Source organism: Protopterus annectens, chromosome 2.part0 (assembly GCF_019279795.1).
Source record: "Protopterus annectens isolate FY-2018-M chromosome 2.part0, PAN1.0, whole genome shotgun sequence".
Classification (NCBI taxonomy): domain Eukaryota; kingdom Metazoa; phylum Chordata; order Ceratodontiformes; family Protopteridae; genus Protopterus; species Protopterus annectens.
This window is the reverse complement of record NC_056728.1, coordinates 220,529,479-220,546,194: the sequence shown is the minus strand read 5'-3', so window position 1 is coordinate 220,546,194 and position 16,716 is coordinate 220,529,479. Positions and strand designations below refer to the sequence as shown.

The window sequence follows — 16,716 nt, the reverse complement described above, 5'->3', positions numbered from 1 at the left end:
ATCAATGTCAAAATCAACTGTACTTGAAATATACCATCTGTTCCTGGAGACTTTCCAGAAGATTAATTATACATCAGTTTTTATCGCATCTCGTCCTGTCTTAACTGTCAGTTGTTGAGCCTCATCTACCTCTAACCTTGGCATAATTAAGTCTTCCATAATTATTTCCATTTGTGCTCTTTCTTGATTTCTACATTTCTGTTTTATACTAATTTCCATAAAATTTCTGGAATATTTCTAATACCACTGCAGGATCTCTGGTAAGTTTTCCTTTTATAGGTTTACAACATTTGGTGTCAGCCTTTCAATTTTCTGTTGCTCAAGTTGTTGTGCTAAAAGCTTTTGAGCTCTAGAATTATTATAGGTTCATAGGTAGATACTAGGCTATCTGCCCTAGGGCATTTATAAGCCTAGCCAGAGTGTATTTGGCTTCCGCCTCCTATTAGATTAGCCTACTGTGCCTCTGTAAAGTAGGTCACAGAAGGTACCCTTTTAAGATTAGTTTACTGTGCCTCTGTCTAGCAGGGACACAGGAGAGATCCCAGGGGTGAATTTGCGATTTCCCATCCACGCGTCCAAATTTCGCTTGAAGAGGGTCAGCGAGGGGCTATGTCTAACATGAATTGGGATTCTATTCCAGAGTGAGGGAGCCTCTGGGAAATTAATCTGTCCCTCCAGCATGTCCTATTTATTTTTGTGCTGAGGTTTAGGTCCCTGGAGCGTGTAGCTCTAAGGGACTTGGATTTTTTGAGGTGGAGCATGTCCATTAATTCTGGGTTTGACATGGCTTTGTACGTCAGGCATAGATCGCCTCTGAGTAGGCGGTAAGCAACTAAGTAGAGCTGGAGTTTCTTTATTCGAGCTGCATAGGACATCTGTTTGTAGCCCATGATCCTCTTGGTGAGGTACTTTTAGGGTCTCTCCAGTTGCTGCAGGTGTCGGGTAAGGTACATCCCAAAAGGGGCATTGTATTCAATTATGGGCCTGATGAGTGACGAGTAGAGGGGCAGAATGACCTCTCTTGATCTAGATGCGAACCCTTTCGTGATAAGGTGGGCTATATAGAAGGTCTTTCTAACCACTTTGGCAACGTGATTATCAAAGGAGAGATTACTATCTACGTTGGTCCCCAAATCTCTAATTACTTCTTCCGTACTTAATGGATTACCACCTATGTGGTAATTTGTGGGCACCTTGTTTTTCCCAAAGGGGATGACTATGCACTTTTTAGCATTTAGCTTGAGGCCGTGGTTCTGGCACCAAGCATCCGTCTCTGTGAGACTCTTTTGGAGGAGGCTTGTGTCAGCTGGAGATTCGATTATGGCCCCCAGTTTGCAGTCATCTGCGAACTTTGTCAGCCATAATCCCCCCGTGTTAGCCTGAACCTCAGAGAAGTATATACCGAACAAGAGAGGTCCCAGAACTGAGCCCTGTGGGACGCCACTTGTAACTGGTTTGGATTCGGACATGGCACCTGCGATTCTGACCATGTGGGTTCTATTTCTGAGCCAGTTTGCAACCCATCTTGTGATATAGGGGTTGATATTTAAGCTGGTAAGCTTATTTATGATGCCCGAGTGGGGTATTGTGTCAAAGGCTTTTGCGAGGTCCAGGTAGACTGTGTGGACTACCTTGCCCTCATCTATGGCTTTGGTAACTGTTTCAAAGAAATCAACTAGGTTTAAGAGGCAAGATCTGCCCTTAACAAAGCTGAATTGGGTAGGGTCCAGTGTCTGGAGGCTCCCAATGTCTTTGTTTATGAGTTCCATGATAATACGCTCCATAGCTTTACAGATCAGACTAGTCAGGCTTATGGGGCGATAGTTTCCGGGGTCTGTTGTGGCACCACCTTTGTGGAGTGGGACCACTGTAGCTCTATGCCATTCTTTGGGTACATATCCTGTAGTAAGGCTAAGTTTGAACAGTGACTTAATGTGAGGGTTCAGTTCTTCTTGGAGCTCGTGTAAGACACAGCCTGGGACACCGTCCGGTCCCATAGATGCTGTGTTTTTTGCTTTGGAGAGGGCATCTTTCACCTCTGCATCTGTGATGTCAGGGAGGTTACATTCAGTTGGGATAGGTGTTTGCTGCTTTGGGGGGGAAGGGGGGGGAGTTTTCACTGAATCTGTCTGCCAGGATGTTGGCTATGTCTGTAGGTTCGGTATATTTTGTACTGTTATGCAAAAATTCAGAGCTTATCTGGGAGTTTCCGCCCATGTTTCTGACATAACTAAAGAAGGCCTTGTGATTATCTTTAGTGTCTAGGGCAATTTTTCTTTCGAAACTGGCCTTTGATGATTTTATGAGGGATTGAAGTTTCTTGCTAATACTGATCAGAGATGCCTTCCCTTTTTGGGATTTTGCTCTGTCATGTAGTAGCTTCCTCCTTCTGTTGTATAGCTTATTTATGGCCGGGGTCCACCAGACCGGTCTCCTGTTTTTGGAGGAGTGAGTCTTGGTTTTATTTGGGATAGCATGATCCATGCATTCCTGCAGGTGCTCATAGAATGCATTTGTAAAGGATTCTGCAGATTGGGCTATATTATCCTCTGGCCCAGGGGCTTTGAAGGATTCCACTTCAGTCTTGAGAAGTGCAAAGTTGGCTTTGGAGAAATTCTTTACAGTGATTTCCTTGGCTGGGGGTGGGGACAGGATATGGATGTCCAGGGAAATTTGTTTATGGTCTCATCTTACCAATGAGGGGTTTATCTCTGGTGTGGAACATAGAGTCCCCATATTGGTGATGACCAGGTCCAATATGTTGTTCCCTCTTGTGGGAGTGGTGACCAGTTGTTCCATTGTGTTAGAGTTTATAAATTCAAGGAACCATTGGGTGAGGGTGTTGGGGCTTGAGTAGTTTTCCCAGTCAATGTTTGGGTAGTTGAAGTCACCCAGTAACATAGTGTTTGGAGAGACCTTCATATTCTCCAGTGTTCTCAGGAATGCCAAGTGGGGTTCCTGTAATAGGGAGGGGGTTTTGTAGCAGGCTACAAACTGAAAGGCAGTTTTGCCTGCTGTTAGTTGCACATGGATGGTTTCCAATGCTTCGTGCAGTGCCACTAACCTGGAGGTGTAGGTATCTTTGATGAATATAGATACTCTCCCTCCTTTTGTGCTTCGGTCCGAGTTTTGGGGCCAAAACGCATGGTATGAGTTATAAGCTGGTAGTGCTGGGGTGCTCTCAGGAGCCTTGAACCAGGTTTCTGTTCCTGCACAGACATCGATTTTCTCCATACTGAGGAGAGTCTCGAGTGCGTGCATCTTGAGGTTTAGACTTCTGGTATTGAGTAGCATTACCTTTAGTTTTTTTTATCTTTGGGTTTTCTATGGAGGTGGGTTTGTCCTTTGACCCTTGCCTAAAAAAGGCACTATGTGGGTGGCAAGAGCCTTGGTCAGTATGCGAAAGCCTAAGGGTGACAGGTGCAAGCCGTCCCTAGCGAAGCAACGTGGCTTGTCGAGCATGTCATCCCAGGCTGACAGACACTGGATCCCCTTTGAATGACACCAATACTTTAGCCAATTGTTGAAACTGATCATTTTGTCTTTATACTGTGGCATCATTCTTGGTGAGGGCAAGATGCTACTCAAGGTCAGGGACATACCAGCCTGGGCTACATGGTCAGAGAGCTCTTCTATGTCTCTTTTCATGTAGCCCAGGGAGGTACGTCTCAGGTCATTCACACCAGCATGGACAATGACGGAGTCATACTTGTACTTGCTTTGGAGTGACATGAGTGCTTGCGTTATGTGGTGGATCCTGGCACCCGACAGGCAGCTTACAGTGACCTTCTCCTTGTTCAGTCTGGTGAGTGGGACGTCAGTGTGCCGGACAATAGAGTCCCCTATAATAAGTGTATTTGGTGTGTTGTTTGGCCTTATGGGCTGTGACTGTGAGGCACACTGATTTTGTGAGATATGTGATTTGTGGGTATTGTTGAGGGGTGGCTGTTGCTTGGATATCTGCTTAGGAGGTCTTTGCTGTTTAGGCAGATTTTTATTTAGAGCCTCCGAGTATGTTTCTGTGTGTTTATGTGTTGAGTATGCAGATGCAATAGGTCTGTGTGAGACTGGATTTGTGGTGTGGGTGGTTACCTTTTCCTCCTGACTGACTGTGCCAGTCTTGGGTTGAGAGAGCTCTGCCTCCAATTTGGCTGTGTAACTGCATCTCTCACATGTATTAGAGGTTGTTGGAAGGAGGAGAGGGTTGTCTGTGTACATAAGGCAATTGTAACATTGCCTCAAAATTCCCAGATTCACCAGCTGGACTGGAGAGTAACCTTGAAACTGACCCTTGGACATACCAGATTAGTATAGGGAACTGTTTTTTTACTGATCAGATTAGGGAAGGGAACTGATTTTTCACTTGATCAGGAAGGACCAATCGGGAGTCCAATACTTATGAGAAGTCAAGGAGGGTGTAGTGCTTTAGTTAGTGTTTCCTTATAAGAGCTGAGCAAGTGCAGGGCTTTGTTACTTCAAAGCAGTTCTTCTAAACTCATGCATATTATTCAGATACTAATGTATTTTCTCTTTACTACTGTGCATTTGCACTTCTTCTCGTTCTGTGAGATTACCATTTTTCTGCAATATTTTAACCATTGTCAACCCCTCCAAGTAATTGCTATTACTTCTTAACCATATCTCTTTCTGTTTTATTTCTACACTGTTTTTAAACTGCATTTTCATTTTATCCCATTTGCTACGTATAAGTTCTAAAGATGTTTCTGGCTTCCCAAGTCTGTCTCGAATAATTTCCACTACTCAGTCCTTAAATTCATTTCTTTATATCAGGTAGGTGGGAAAGCACCCGTCTCTTATTTTGACTTCATTTCCTTGCATTTTTTCATAGTTTGTATTGGTACATTATCTGAAATAATTATTGGATGTTTGTTGAAACTTTCAATTAAATGAACATGTTCCTGTGAAATATAATTTCTGTCTAGTCTAGACCAGTTATTGTACCTTGGGGGAATTATATGTAAATTCTGTCCAGGTGTTGTCTACTACTGAATTCTCTTCCATACCAAATAGTTTTGTCAAATGTCATCAGAAATTTACCATCTTTTTATTATATTTTCTCTTCTCCTGATACATCCTTACTATTGCAAATCAAATTCCAGTCCCACCTATAAGTAATATTATCTTGTGAAATCTGATTATTTCTCCCAAAATAAAACAGCAGGATAGCAATTTTGGGGGAAATATACATACACCCCAGCGTAATCCTTCTCCCTTGCCAATAACCCCTTACTACCACAAATCTACCATTACTGTTTTTTCCTCTTCTGTCACCATTGGAGCCCATGTAGCAATTAGTGTAATTACTCCCCTTTTCATTTGTCCCTAATTTTCTGCTGAATATCCATTCTTAATTCCTTTCTTTGTCAAATGCACATACTCATTTCTTTCCAAATGTGTCTCCTGCAGCATTGCTATTTACACTCTACATTTCTTCATATAATTCAGTATTATTTCCTTTTTGTCTATACCTGTAAGGCCATTTATGTTCAAGGATAATATTAATAGCATGGTCATTATGATAAAAAGCTATTATTCCCACCTATTGTACATCACAGCTTTTTTGAATCTGTATTTCCAAGTTTTGAGTTACATGTACACCCTAATGTTTCACAGGCTGTTTTTTATACAGTTGTTTCTTCTCAACTCTGTTTCAGTCCATGCCACATTCTTCAAGACTTTTTGTTTTAATGGCAGCCCTGAAACAAAAAATAAATAAATACATTTTCAAGAACTCCCATCCCCTAGTAACTTACAACAAATACACAAAATTATATAAATATTCAAAAAATGAAGTTTAACCCTCCAGATAGAAACACTTTCTCTAAATTGTCAGATGCACCCACAGACAATACCTAACCTAAATTAAGGTTATCTATGCTAAAGCACATGCTAGAGACTGTTCTCACATTTGTTAATTGCACTATTCCACTTCCTGTCATGAGCTAGATGCATAAGGCGTAAACATGACAGTTACACAGATAAGCACTTGTTTCAAATTGTACAGTCTTGAATGAGTGCAATTGGATATCAGCATAAATCACACAGAGTAGAAAAACTTGAGCAATGACACAACTGAATAGACATTACATTAACAGACATACCAGGACAGCAACTGCATTAACATTAATCACATTGACAACAATATAATATACATTGAGATATAAGAAGACTTCTTTCAGCAGTCATCCCTTCTGTTAAAGTATGATATATTCATTATATTATGTTTTTGGGTGTTCATCGTTCACACTGCCTAAGTTGCATATATGAGTTATGTACCTCCTAAAATTCATGCTGGCAGCTTTTCAGAGTTCAGAACTTCCTCCTCTGATTCCCTGTGATAGCAGATTATGTGGGCTTCTCCTTTAGGAATTTCCTTTTCTCTTTATTATTATTATTATTATTATATATTTTTGATTTCTTTCTCTTTTATTACTATATGCATATATATTTTATATATATATGTGTGTGTGTGTGTGTGTGAGTGAACTTTTTATTTTTCTATACTTGCTACTTTCTACTGCTATTGCCTCTGGGAATTCTAACTTACTAATATGTTGTTTGTATGCTTAGTACTGTTTTTAAGGAGTTTGGGGGCTTTTCTAGAGGATTTTACGACATGTACTGGGAAACTGAAGTTCTATGGTGTCAGTTGAACACTAGGGACTGTATGGTGCATGTACACCCATGATTTAATTGATCCTTTTGTTTATCTGCTTCATTTTAAAGTTCTGACTAGACAATATTGCATTTTTTCACTTTTTTCTTATTTTGTATGATATGTACTGCTGATTTAACACTGTTGTAATTGTTTTGTCATTAAATTGTGACTTTACCGCAAATTACTTTATTTGCAGTTGTAATTGTTTTGTAATTAAATTGTGACTTTACTGCAAATTACTTTATTTGCATTTTCTGTGGAGATTTGCTTGTTTGTTTTTGACATGGGAATCTCTAGTTAAATGCTTATTTATGCTGTTTTAAAGTTTTTTTTTTAATTTGATTTAACGGCATATATTTGATTTTTGACACTATTTGGACAAGTTAATTTTACTTAGTACTGTGATGGTGTGCTTCTGTTTACTATAATGTGCACACTGTAGAATAAAACTTGGCACATTTTATACTGTTTCTGATAAATTTTAGATTTCCTGTTTGCTGAGTGGGAACATAGTTTATCTTTTCTATTATTGCTTCTCTTAGTCAGACCTTAATAGTGTCTGTGTATTATTCCGGCTGGTGTTTTTTTCTCCATGACCTCATGGATCCAGATACAGCTGCCCCCATTAAATCCAGTTACACCTAAAAATGAAAAAAAAAATCAAGAAAAATATGCCACAGTCTACAGTTTGTGACTCTGTTACCTTAAGCTGACAATATGTAGTTCACAGTAAAAAGAAACAGAAACTTCACCACACTGCAGACAACCAGGTTATTACCATGTATGTCACTAAAGCAGTTTCCTTATCTAAGAGTGATTTACAGTCAGCTAATCTGGAAGACTGTTCCTGTTCAACATGACTATATGGCTACCTTTTCTAGAGATCAGTTTATGGCAGCAGATTTTGATGGGGTATGTAATGCAGACAGTAATAAACACTCAGAATCCGTCCAGTCTGATTCTTCAGAAGGTAATCAGGTCCTAAAGCCCAAGCAGGTGTTCACCCTTCCTCAGATGCTAGTTAGGCTTAGAGATGTGTTTAACTGGAAGCAGTCTGGAGCTAAACCAGAGACTGTCAGAGTTTATGATCATACTGAGGATGAGAGTCCAAATCTTTTGGCTATTCCTCCTGTGCTGATGGCCTTCGAAGATATCTATAAAACTGCACGTAAAACCCTTTGGCTAGTGAATGAGTTCCTAAAAAGGTGATGAGGAAATACAAGGTGTACTCTGATCTTGCATCTCTCTCTTTGCACCTTTGTCAGCTGACCAAGCTGCAATTTCTCCACCTGCTAACTCCAACAAGAGGGAGTTGATTACTTCTAACCCTACTGCCATGGATAAAACTGGCAGTTGATTAGAGTTTCAGGGAAAGAAATTGGATCAGTCTAGTAATTTAGCCTTTAGAATTTTAAATTGTCAGGGCTTTATGTTGAAGTTTATTTTCCAATGTGCTTACACAGTTTAGATAACTTAGTTGAATCTTTGCCTGTGGAGCATAAGTGTTATATAAATGTGGTTGTTTATAGTGTGACTCAAGTTTCAAAATGTGCTTCAAGGAGTGTCTTGGAAGGTTTGGATACAGTTTCCAGCAGTGCGCATGCTTATGTTATATTGAGAAGATATGCATGGTTATATAACCAGAATTTTTCTAAGGATTAAAAAAAAATAATAATAACATTTTGAATGCTTTTTTAAGTGCTTGTTTGGCTTGCTTGCTGTACTCTGAATATTGCTGATCTCTGCATTTTATTTTGAAGTTTTTCATTTAAGGTTTGGTTACTTGTATTTTTTATCTTATTATTGTATTACATTTGTTTTATTTTAAGTCTTCTGTTCTGCTGAAGTTTTAAGAAGTATTGACTAAGGTCACTTAGAAAAGTTAGCAAAGAATTCCTTTGCAAACAGTGAATAAAATCAACTAATTAGTGGGAGGAGCTGAGAAACAGCATTCCTCATTTAGCAAGAAATATCTCTATTTAGTTGGAGTGTTTGTTTGGCTTACTTACTGTAGTCTGCCTGAATATTGCTGATATCTGTCTGCATTTTATTTTTCCCACATACCTGCCCAGCTGTTGTTGTATTCTTAAACTGGTGACTTTTGAGTTGCCCGCCCGTACTATAAAGCTGATTTTGGATACTCCTCCCAGTCCCTTCTCATCAACTCAGTCTACTGAGTACAGAGAGATCATTTGAGAAGGCCCACCCCCTTAGTTTCTTAACCTTGAATTATCTTCTGTGTCCTCCCTTCCCACTCAAAACAAAAAATTGCTCTTTATTCTGCTGCTTTTACTGTATTTGTGTTTCTTCCTATTTTATTACTTTATTTTGCTTTTGCTGCTTGTTCTTAAAAGGGTTCAGTTGCATTTAGTCCACTGCATGTATTACTGAGTGTTGGTACTCTGATTAAATTGTAACTATTATTCTAAGCCTGTTAGTTTCAGTATAAGCACTTGAGGTTCAGGCCAGTTGTTTTACATTAAGAAGGTTTGTAGTTTACACGCTTGTGGCAGAAGAGGTAGCTTACATCCTTCCAAGTTGGGAATTGCTGGTTGAAGGCTTAGTGTGTCTGTTATTCTAGAAGTGTCCTAGTTCTGGTTTAAGTGCTTGGGCTTCAGGACAGTTATTTTATATTAAGAAGGTTTCTGGTCTACACTCTTGTGGGAGGAGAGGGTAGCCTCTGCCCTTCTGAGCTGGGAGTTGTTGGTTGATGGCTTATTGTGCCTGCTTATTTGAACTGTTTTTTTTTTCTGAAATTATTGCACTTTGTTTGCTGTAGAAACTAGATTCAGACCTGCTGATTCAAATTCTGTTTTTATAACTTCAGCACTAAATCAGGCCATTTTTGTTGGAGAGGGTACCCTGCACCCTATTGGCAGGAGTGTGCAGTTAGAACTCATATGAGTGAAGGTTGCTGGAACAGAGCTCAGTTTTGAACTTTTTATTGGTTAATTTGCTAAAGTCAGTTTGTTCTCGTTTGCTAAGTAAGCATTGTGTTTGTGCAGGTTTGTGCTTGCTTTAACAAAGCTCCACAGAGTTTGACAACCAGCTACAGCTCTGCTATATTTATCTAAACAATCCAAAGCATTTGCTGTTCTCTGCAAAACTTAAGCAGAATTTTTCACTGTATTGCACTTGTGAACTCCATTTTTACCATAGCACTGCTTATTTGAACTGTTTTCATCTGAAGTTGTTGCATTTTATTGGTTAATTTGTTTAAATCAGTTTGCTCTCATTTTCTACATAAGCACCGCATTTGTGTGGGTTTTGCTTGTTTGTTCATCTCACACTGTTGTGTAGCGTTGGACACCATTGGCAGTTATAGATGCAAATACTTTTGCCTACAAATTTTCCCTTAGTACTCTGCTGGTGCTCCATTGGTGAGTTCTTGTGATTGTCCCTCACAGACAAGTGATACGTTCAGCAAAGCTCCTGAGATACCAACACAGATCCTACCCACTAGCCCTTCGTATTTTTGTCCAACTTCTCCTGTCCTCTACTTTACCTGGTCCTTCCTGTCCTCTCGCTGTTTTCTGACCACATCAACTTAACTAGTATTATTGACAATTTCCCACAGTTTCTCTAGCCAGCCTGGTCGACATGGGGTTCCTGAGGCAATATAGCAAATGTCTCATGTATACTGACAACCCACTTCTTTTGCTGCACACAAATTCAGTATGTGAGAGATGCATCTATATCAAGAACCTAGAATCCAGACTCTCTCTCACTCACCAGTCAGTTCATCTAATACTGAGCAGGTTGTCGGCATGCACACCTCAGAAACCAACAACATATAAACCTACGTATGCAGGGGCCCTTACCAGAAGCTTACCTAAACATCAGAGACTTCTCAATCACAAACACAAGCACGCTTCACATACTACATCCTTTGCAGAACATAGTACACATAATATGTCACACACCAGTGTCTCACAAGTCCAGCCCCTAAGGCATAACACAAAAACAAACATCTTAATCGTAGGCGTTTCAGTTGTGAGACACACACATGTCCCTCTCACCAGATTGGATAAGGAAAAACATCATGGTCAGCTGTCTGTCAGGTGCCTTATCACACATGCACCTAAATTTGTCACCAACAGGCACTGTTATGACTCCGTTACAGTCCATGTTGGTATGAATGAATTGAGACACACCTCACTTTAGTATATGAAGACAGACATGACTGAGCTCTCTGATTATGTGTCTCAGGCAGGTATGTCCCTAGCCGTAAGCAGCATTTTACCTTCACCTTGGATGATACCTCAATACAAACAAAAAATGATTGACTTCAACAATTGGCTTAGTTTCTGGTGTCACTCAAAAGGGATCCAGTATCTGTCAGCCTGAGATGACATGGTTAACAGACTTTGATGCTTTTCCAGAGATGGTCTTTATTTGTGATCCCTGGAATTCCAGTTACTGGCTAAGACTATTGCCACACCATAGTGCCTTTTTAGGCAATGTCACAAGAACACAATTCCTGAGGTAAAAATACCCTCTAAAAACAACCTCAAGGTTATGTTGCTAAATGCTAGGAGTCTAAACCAGAAACTGCATTCACTGGAAGCAATCCTCACCTAGATAACATAGATAACCAACCACTTATGGTCCCCCCACCTACAACTGAACTTACTGACTCTTTCTCCTTTCGTCCCATCCAAACGGCATACATAAAAAAACTACTAGGCAAACTGAAACCCAGTAGTCTTGCTGCTGACAAACTACCCAACAAATTTCTAAAATTAGCTGCTCCATCCATTGCTTATCCCATTTCAATCCTAATCAATCGATCTGTCTCTGAACACTATGTACCTGTCCTCTGGAAAACCTCCTACATCATACCCCTCCACAAGGGCAGCCCCTCCAGAGATATTTTTGTCAGCCCATAGCTATCCTGTCTCCCGTAGTCAAAATCCTAGAAAAATGCATACACCAACAACTCATGACTCACCTCACCACTAACAATGTACTTTCCATCACCCAGCATGGCTTTAGACCTAAACACAGTACTAACACAGCTCTTATATCCTTTACCAGTACTATCTGCCAACTTAAAAATGCAGGACAGCTAGTATGGGGCAATATTTCTGGACATGTCTACGGCTTTTGACACCGTATCCCATCGGTTACTGCTCAATAAATTTGCGACTTATAACCTCAACCCATCTTCTCTCACATGGTTCCACAGCTACCTGACTAACCGACAACAAGTTACAAAGTGGAACTGCAGTCTCTCTTCACTCCTCCCATCACCACTGGGGTACTCCAAGTTTCCATACTTGGTCCCCTCCTTTTCACCATATTGATCAATAACCTACATTCAGTCAACCAATATGCAACCATCATCCAGTATGTCGATGATTCCTCTCATCTGCTCAGCCCCCTCCATTCAACAACTTCAGCACATAACACAATCAGCTTTCCAAGACATTGAGAATTATCTCTCCTGCCATAAACTCATCCTTAACCCAAAAAAAAAATCAAGTTAACAATCTTTGCAAGCAAATCGTTCATGCACAACTTACCACCCATCACTATTCACTCCTCTAATGGTAATAACGTAGAACCTACTGACCAAACTAAACTCCTAGGTGTCACAGTTGACGACAGACTAAAATTCAATAAACGCATCTCCCTAACTGTCAGAAAAGTCCACTCCAAACTTAGCACGCTCTATTGAGCCAAACCTTACAATACACACGAAGCCAGACTAGCCATAGCTAGATCACACTTGCTATCTTCCTTCCTTTACTGCTAGACTATCTTCACTAACCTTTGTAAGACTGACCTAAACAACTTAGACTCATGCTACAACAAGATAGCTAAGTCTGTAGCCAATAAGCCCCATAAAACACATCACTGCTCTGTTCTTCAACAGCTCAAATGGCTAGAGCTGCCCAATCTCTTATCACAAAATCAACTTATCTTTACTCACAAAATCATTCACAACCCCAGTAACTGCCCAGATCTCTGAAACCTTATACTACCTAATTCTACCTGTAGATCCCTTAGATCATCTGACAGACTTATGCTAAATGTTACCCAGTCTCACAACTGTTATGGTGATTCCCTCTACTCCTACAAAATAGCTAAGGACTGGAACTGTCTTCCTCAACACATCCAAACTAACCCAAACCTGTCCTCTTTTAAAAAAGCCTTAAAGGAGCATCTCAATAGTCACTGGCTCTGCAACTTTGTAACCCCTGGCTAATTCCTCTTCCTTTCTCTACTTCACTAACACCTTTTTATTATAACCTTTAAATGATTCTGCATAAACAAGGGGTTTATCACCTCACTCTGACAAACAGTCCAGATCACATAGTGACATTGTCTGAACGGTCTTTGTATGTTTTTGTACACCAACTACACATATTGTTATTATTTAATTTGTTTAAATGTACTATTTTTCTTTCATTCCATTACTTGTACTGTTCATGTATCTTTGTTAAAAGACATTGTTTACTTATACATATAACTAATAGCTATTATTCTATTATTCACTGTACTGAAGCTTTTCTCCCCAGGCCTCCGCTGAAAATGGGCTACTAGCCCAGTCGGACACTACCCGGTTAAAAAATGTAAATAAATAAATAAAATAAATAAATAAGATACTGACATTTTCGCATTCACTAAGACTTGGTTTAAGGCTGCGGAGAGCACCCCAGCTATACCAGGTTACATTTCCTTCCACACGTTCAGACGACAAACTGAAGGTGTGAGAAGTAAAGGAGGTGGTGTATCAATATTCATTAAAGATAAATACACCTCTAGATTGGTTAAACAGCATGATTCCCTTGAATTACTTTAGGTGCAATTGACTGTAGGCAAGACCCCCCTCTTCAGTTCAGTTCATTTGCCAGCTATAGGACCCCCTCCATGAATCAGGACATCCACTCAGCCTACTTGGATCTACTTGTGTTAATCAAGATACAACCAAACACCCTGGTTTTGGGTGACTTTAATTATCCATCTATTGACTGGATAAATTATATGTGTTCTAATTCACTTGCCCAAGGGCTCCCGGACTTTGTTAACTCCAATGCCCTGGACCAGCTGGTTGACACACCCAGAAGGAGCTCAAACTTCCTGGATCTGGTGCTCACCAACATGGGGGACTGCTGCACTACCCCTGGTGTGTGGCTGTCTGTGGTGAGATCTGACCACATATCAGTCTCGCTAGAAATAACTATAATACAAGACCCCCCCCCCTTAACAACAACTAGACTAAAAAACTTCTCTGAGGCCAATTACAACCTCATATGTGATGGCACAAATACTTCATAGCCCCTTCCCCACTGATGGAACAGACATCTATGCTGAAAAGTATTTGTGCCTATAACTGCCAATGGTGCCCAATGCTAGGCAGCAGTGTGAGATGCACAAATAAGCACAAACCCACGCAACTGCGATGCTTATGTGGCAAATGAGAGCAAACTGATTTAAACAAATTAACTAATAAAAAACCTATAACTTCTCATTGTTAATCAATTCTCCCACCAGACCCTCCAAGGACTACTCCTCTGGCAGTATCCTTGATTGGATTCTGGTCTCTCTCACCCCCACTATGTCTCTAATCGTGGTACCCTTTCCGACTCTGTCAGTGATCACCTTCCCTCTTTCGCTCATCAGCTTCCCACTTCCTTACAGCTGTCCCACACATATATTTCTACATGTTCTACAAAAAACTTCAACCCTGATACCTTCTCTAATTCCCTAAAATACACAGACTGGACCCCTCTAAAGACCCTCTCCCTAGATAATGCTGTTACATACTTCAGTACAACATTCCTAAACTTTTTAAATAACTTTGCTCCCTCCAAAACTAAAAGAATCAAAAGCAACATGGTCCCCTGGTTAACCAAACAAACCACAACTATCATGCGTCTCTGAGACAAAGCCTGGAAACATTACCAGAAAAATAAAATTCCCTCCACCCTAAATGAATATAAACTACTTCGCAACAAAGTTAAAACACTTATTGCATCCAGCCGTAAATCCTATTTCTGCATATTCCAAAATAACCACAAGACAAACTCTAAAAAATTATGGAATGGTATCACCTCCCTCCTCAATCCCAGCAAAAAAGACAACCCTTGCCCTGATCCAAATGCTTCTGACCTGGCCTTAGCCATCCAATTTATTTTATTTATTTATTTATTTCAGTTTGATTACCGGGGAAGTCCACTGGGCCAGTGGTGTGCCCATTTTCAGTGGAGGCCTGAGGAGAAAAGCTCCAATAAGCAATATGGTTACAAAGGTTACATAATGCAATGGAAATACATACATATATGGTTACGAAGGTTACATAAATTGTTGGTAAATACATATATAAGGTCATGCAGTCAGGTACAGGTGGATAGTTTGACACTGAAATGCAATTTTGACATAGGTAGAACAGTTACTAGGTATTTACATTAAGAACAGTAAGTTTAGACTCACTGGGCAATAAGCATCAGTGAATTACTTGATATTTACAATATATACAATACTTGGAATTGAGAGAGAGAGATTGTTTAGTCTGAGAAAGTTAGCTAGATTAGTTAGGAGAATAGAAAAGAGGTAATAGTGTAGAGAAGAGCAGGAGTATGGAAAGCTCAAAGGGTAAATTTATAAGATTTTAAGTAGGGTGAAAGCAGGAACATTTACGTTTAGTGGATAGGTAAGAGAAAAGTAGGGTTTTGAAGGTTTCAGGGTTAGGTGTGGTCCTGAGTAAAGGAGGGAGAGAGTTCCATTTTTTGCCTATAGTGAAGGAGAGAAGGAGTTGGCCTGCAGGGTGTTTGGGTTTGTGGACAGAGATTAAATTTTGGTGTTCAGATCTCAGAGATCTGGTTGGGATGTATGGGGGAAGGATGTTTGTTAAGGCTGGGCATTTATCTGGAAAGAATATTAGTTTGTGTGTGGTGGTTAGTTGGAGATAGTCAAGGAGGTTTGAGAGTTCAAGCCAGTTCAGAGATTGTAGGGTTAGGCAGTGGTGAGTGGAGGTTTTGGATTTAGTTGCGAATTTGGAAATTTTATTATAGCAAGTTTCGAGTTTAGAGGTGTTGGTAGAAGAAAGGTTAGTTAGTAGAGGGGCTCCATATAGTAGAGAGGGTAGGAGGTAGGTATTAGCGATAGTTTGCCTTGCGGAGTTGGAGAGAAAGTGGTTATTTCTATACAGCATGCCTAGTTTTTGATGGGTTTTCTTTATGTTTTGTTGGATGTGGATATCAAATTTAAGGTGTTCATCTATGGTAATGCCGAGGAGTTTTGCAGAAGAAACCACTTCTGTGGCAGAGTTGTTTTTGCTAAGGACTGTGAAAGCATTCTTGTCAAGGGAGAAATTTCTAGAGGGAGGAAAGAGAAGTATTTTGGATTTATTGGAGTTGAGAGAGAGAGAGATGGTTGTGGTGCATCCAGTTTTTGGTAGTGGAAAAAGCTGTTTGAGTTTTAGTCAGGAGTTCAGGTAGGTTGGAGGCGGTACAGACTAAGGTAGAGTCATCTGCATATTGGATAACTGTTGTATCAGGGATGACTGAGTGAAGGTTGTTAATGAAAATGTTGAAAAGCATGGGTCCGAGGATGGGCCCCTGGGGAACACCGGTGGGTGTTGGCAAGAAGGTGGAAGTAGAGTTCTTCCATCTGACACCTTGAGATCTGTCAGATAGGTAGCTGGAGAACCAGGAAAGGGTGTCAGGGGAGAGATGAAGGTTGGAGAGATGAAAGAGAAGATGCTTGTGGGAAATGGTATCAAAGGTTTTGGAAAGGTCTAGCCGTATTGTGGATACAAGTAATTCAGAGTCACGTGCTCGATTTACTGTGTCTAGGAAGGATAGTAAGGCGGTAGTGGTGCTATGGCCAGGGCGGAAACCATGCTGGGTAGGTGTTATGAGGTGATTCTGAGTTAAAAAAGGCATGAGTTGGTGATGGACACATTTTTCAAGTATTTTTGAAAGAGGTGAGAGAAGGGCAATTGGGTGGAAATTGGAGGTATTGTAGTTTTTGCCTCCTTTATGGAGAGGTAGAATGAAGGCAGATCTCCAGAGTCTGAGTACATAAGA

General features: G+C 40.3%; 1 protein-coding gene across 1 annotated transcript in view; it reads left to right on the top strand.

Annotated features, from left to right (window-relative positions):
* The window catches only part of RFTN2 (raftlin family member 2), a 1,293,449-nt gene that overhangs the window by 85,370 nt on the left and 1,191,363 nt on the right, over positions 1–16,716 (top strand). The gene's annotated exons all lie outside the window — the stretch shown is intronic.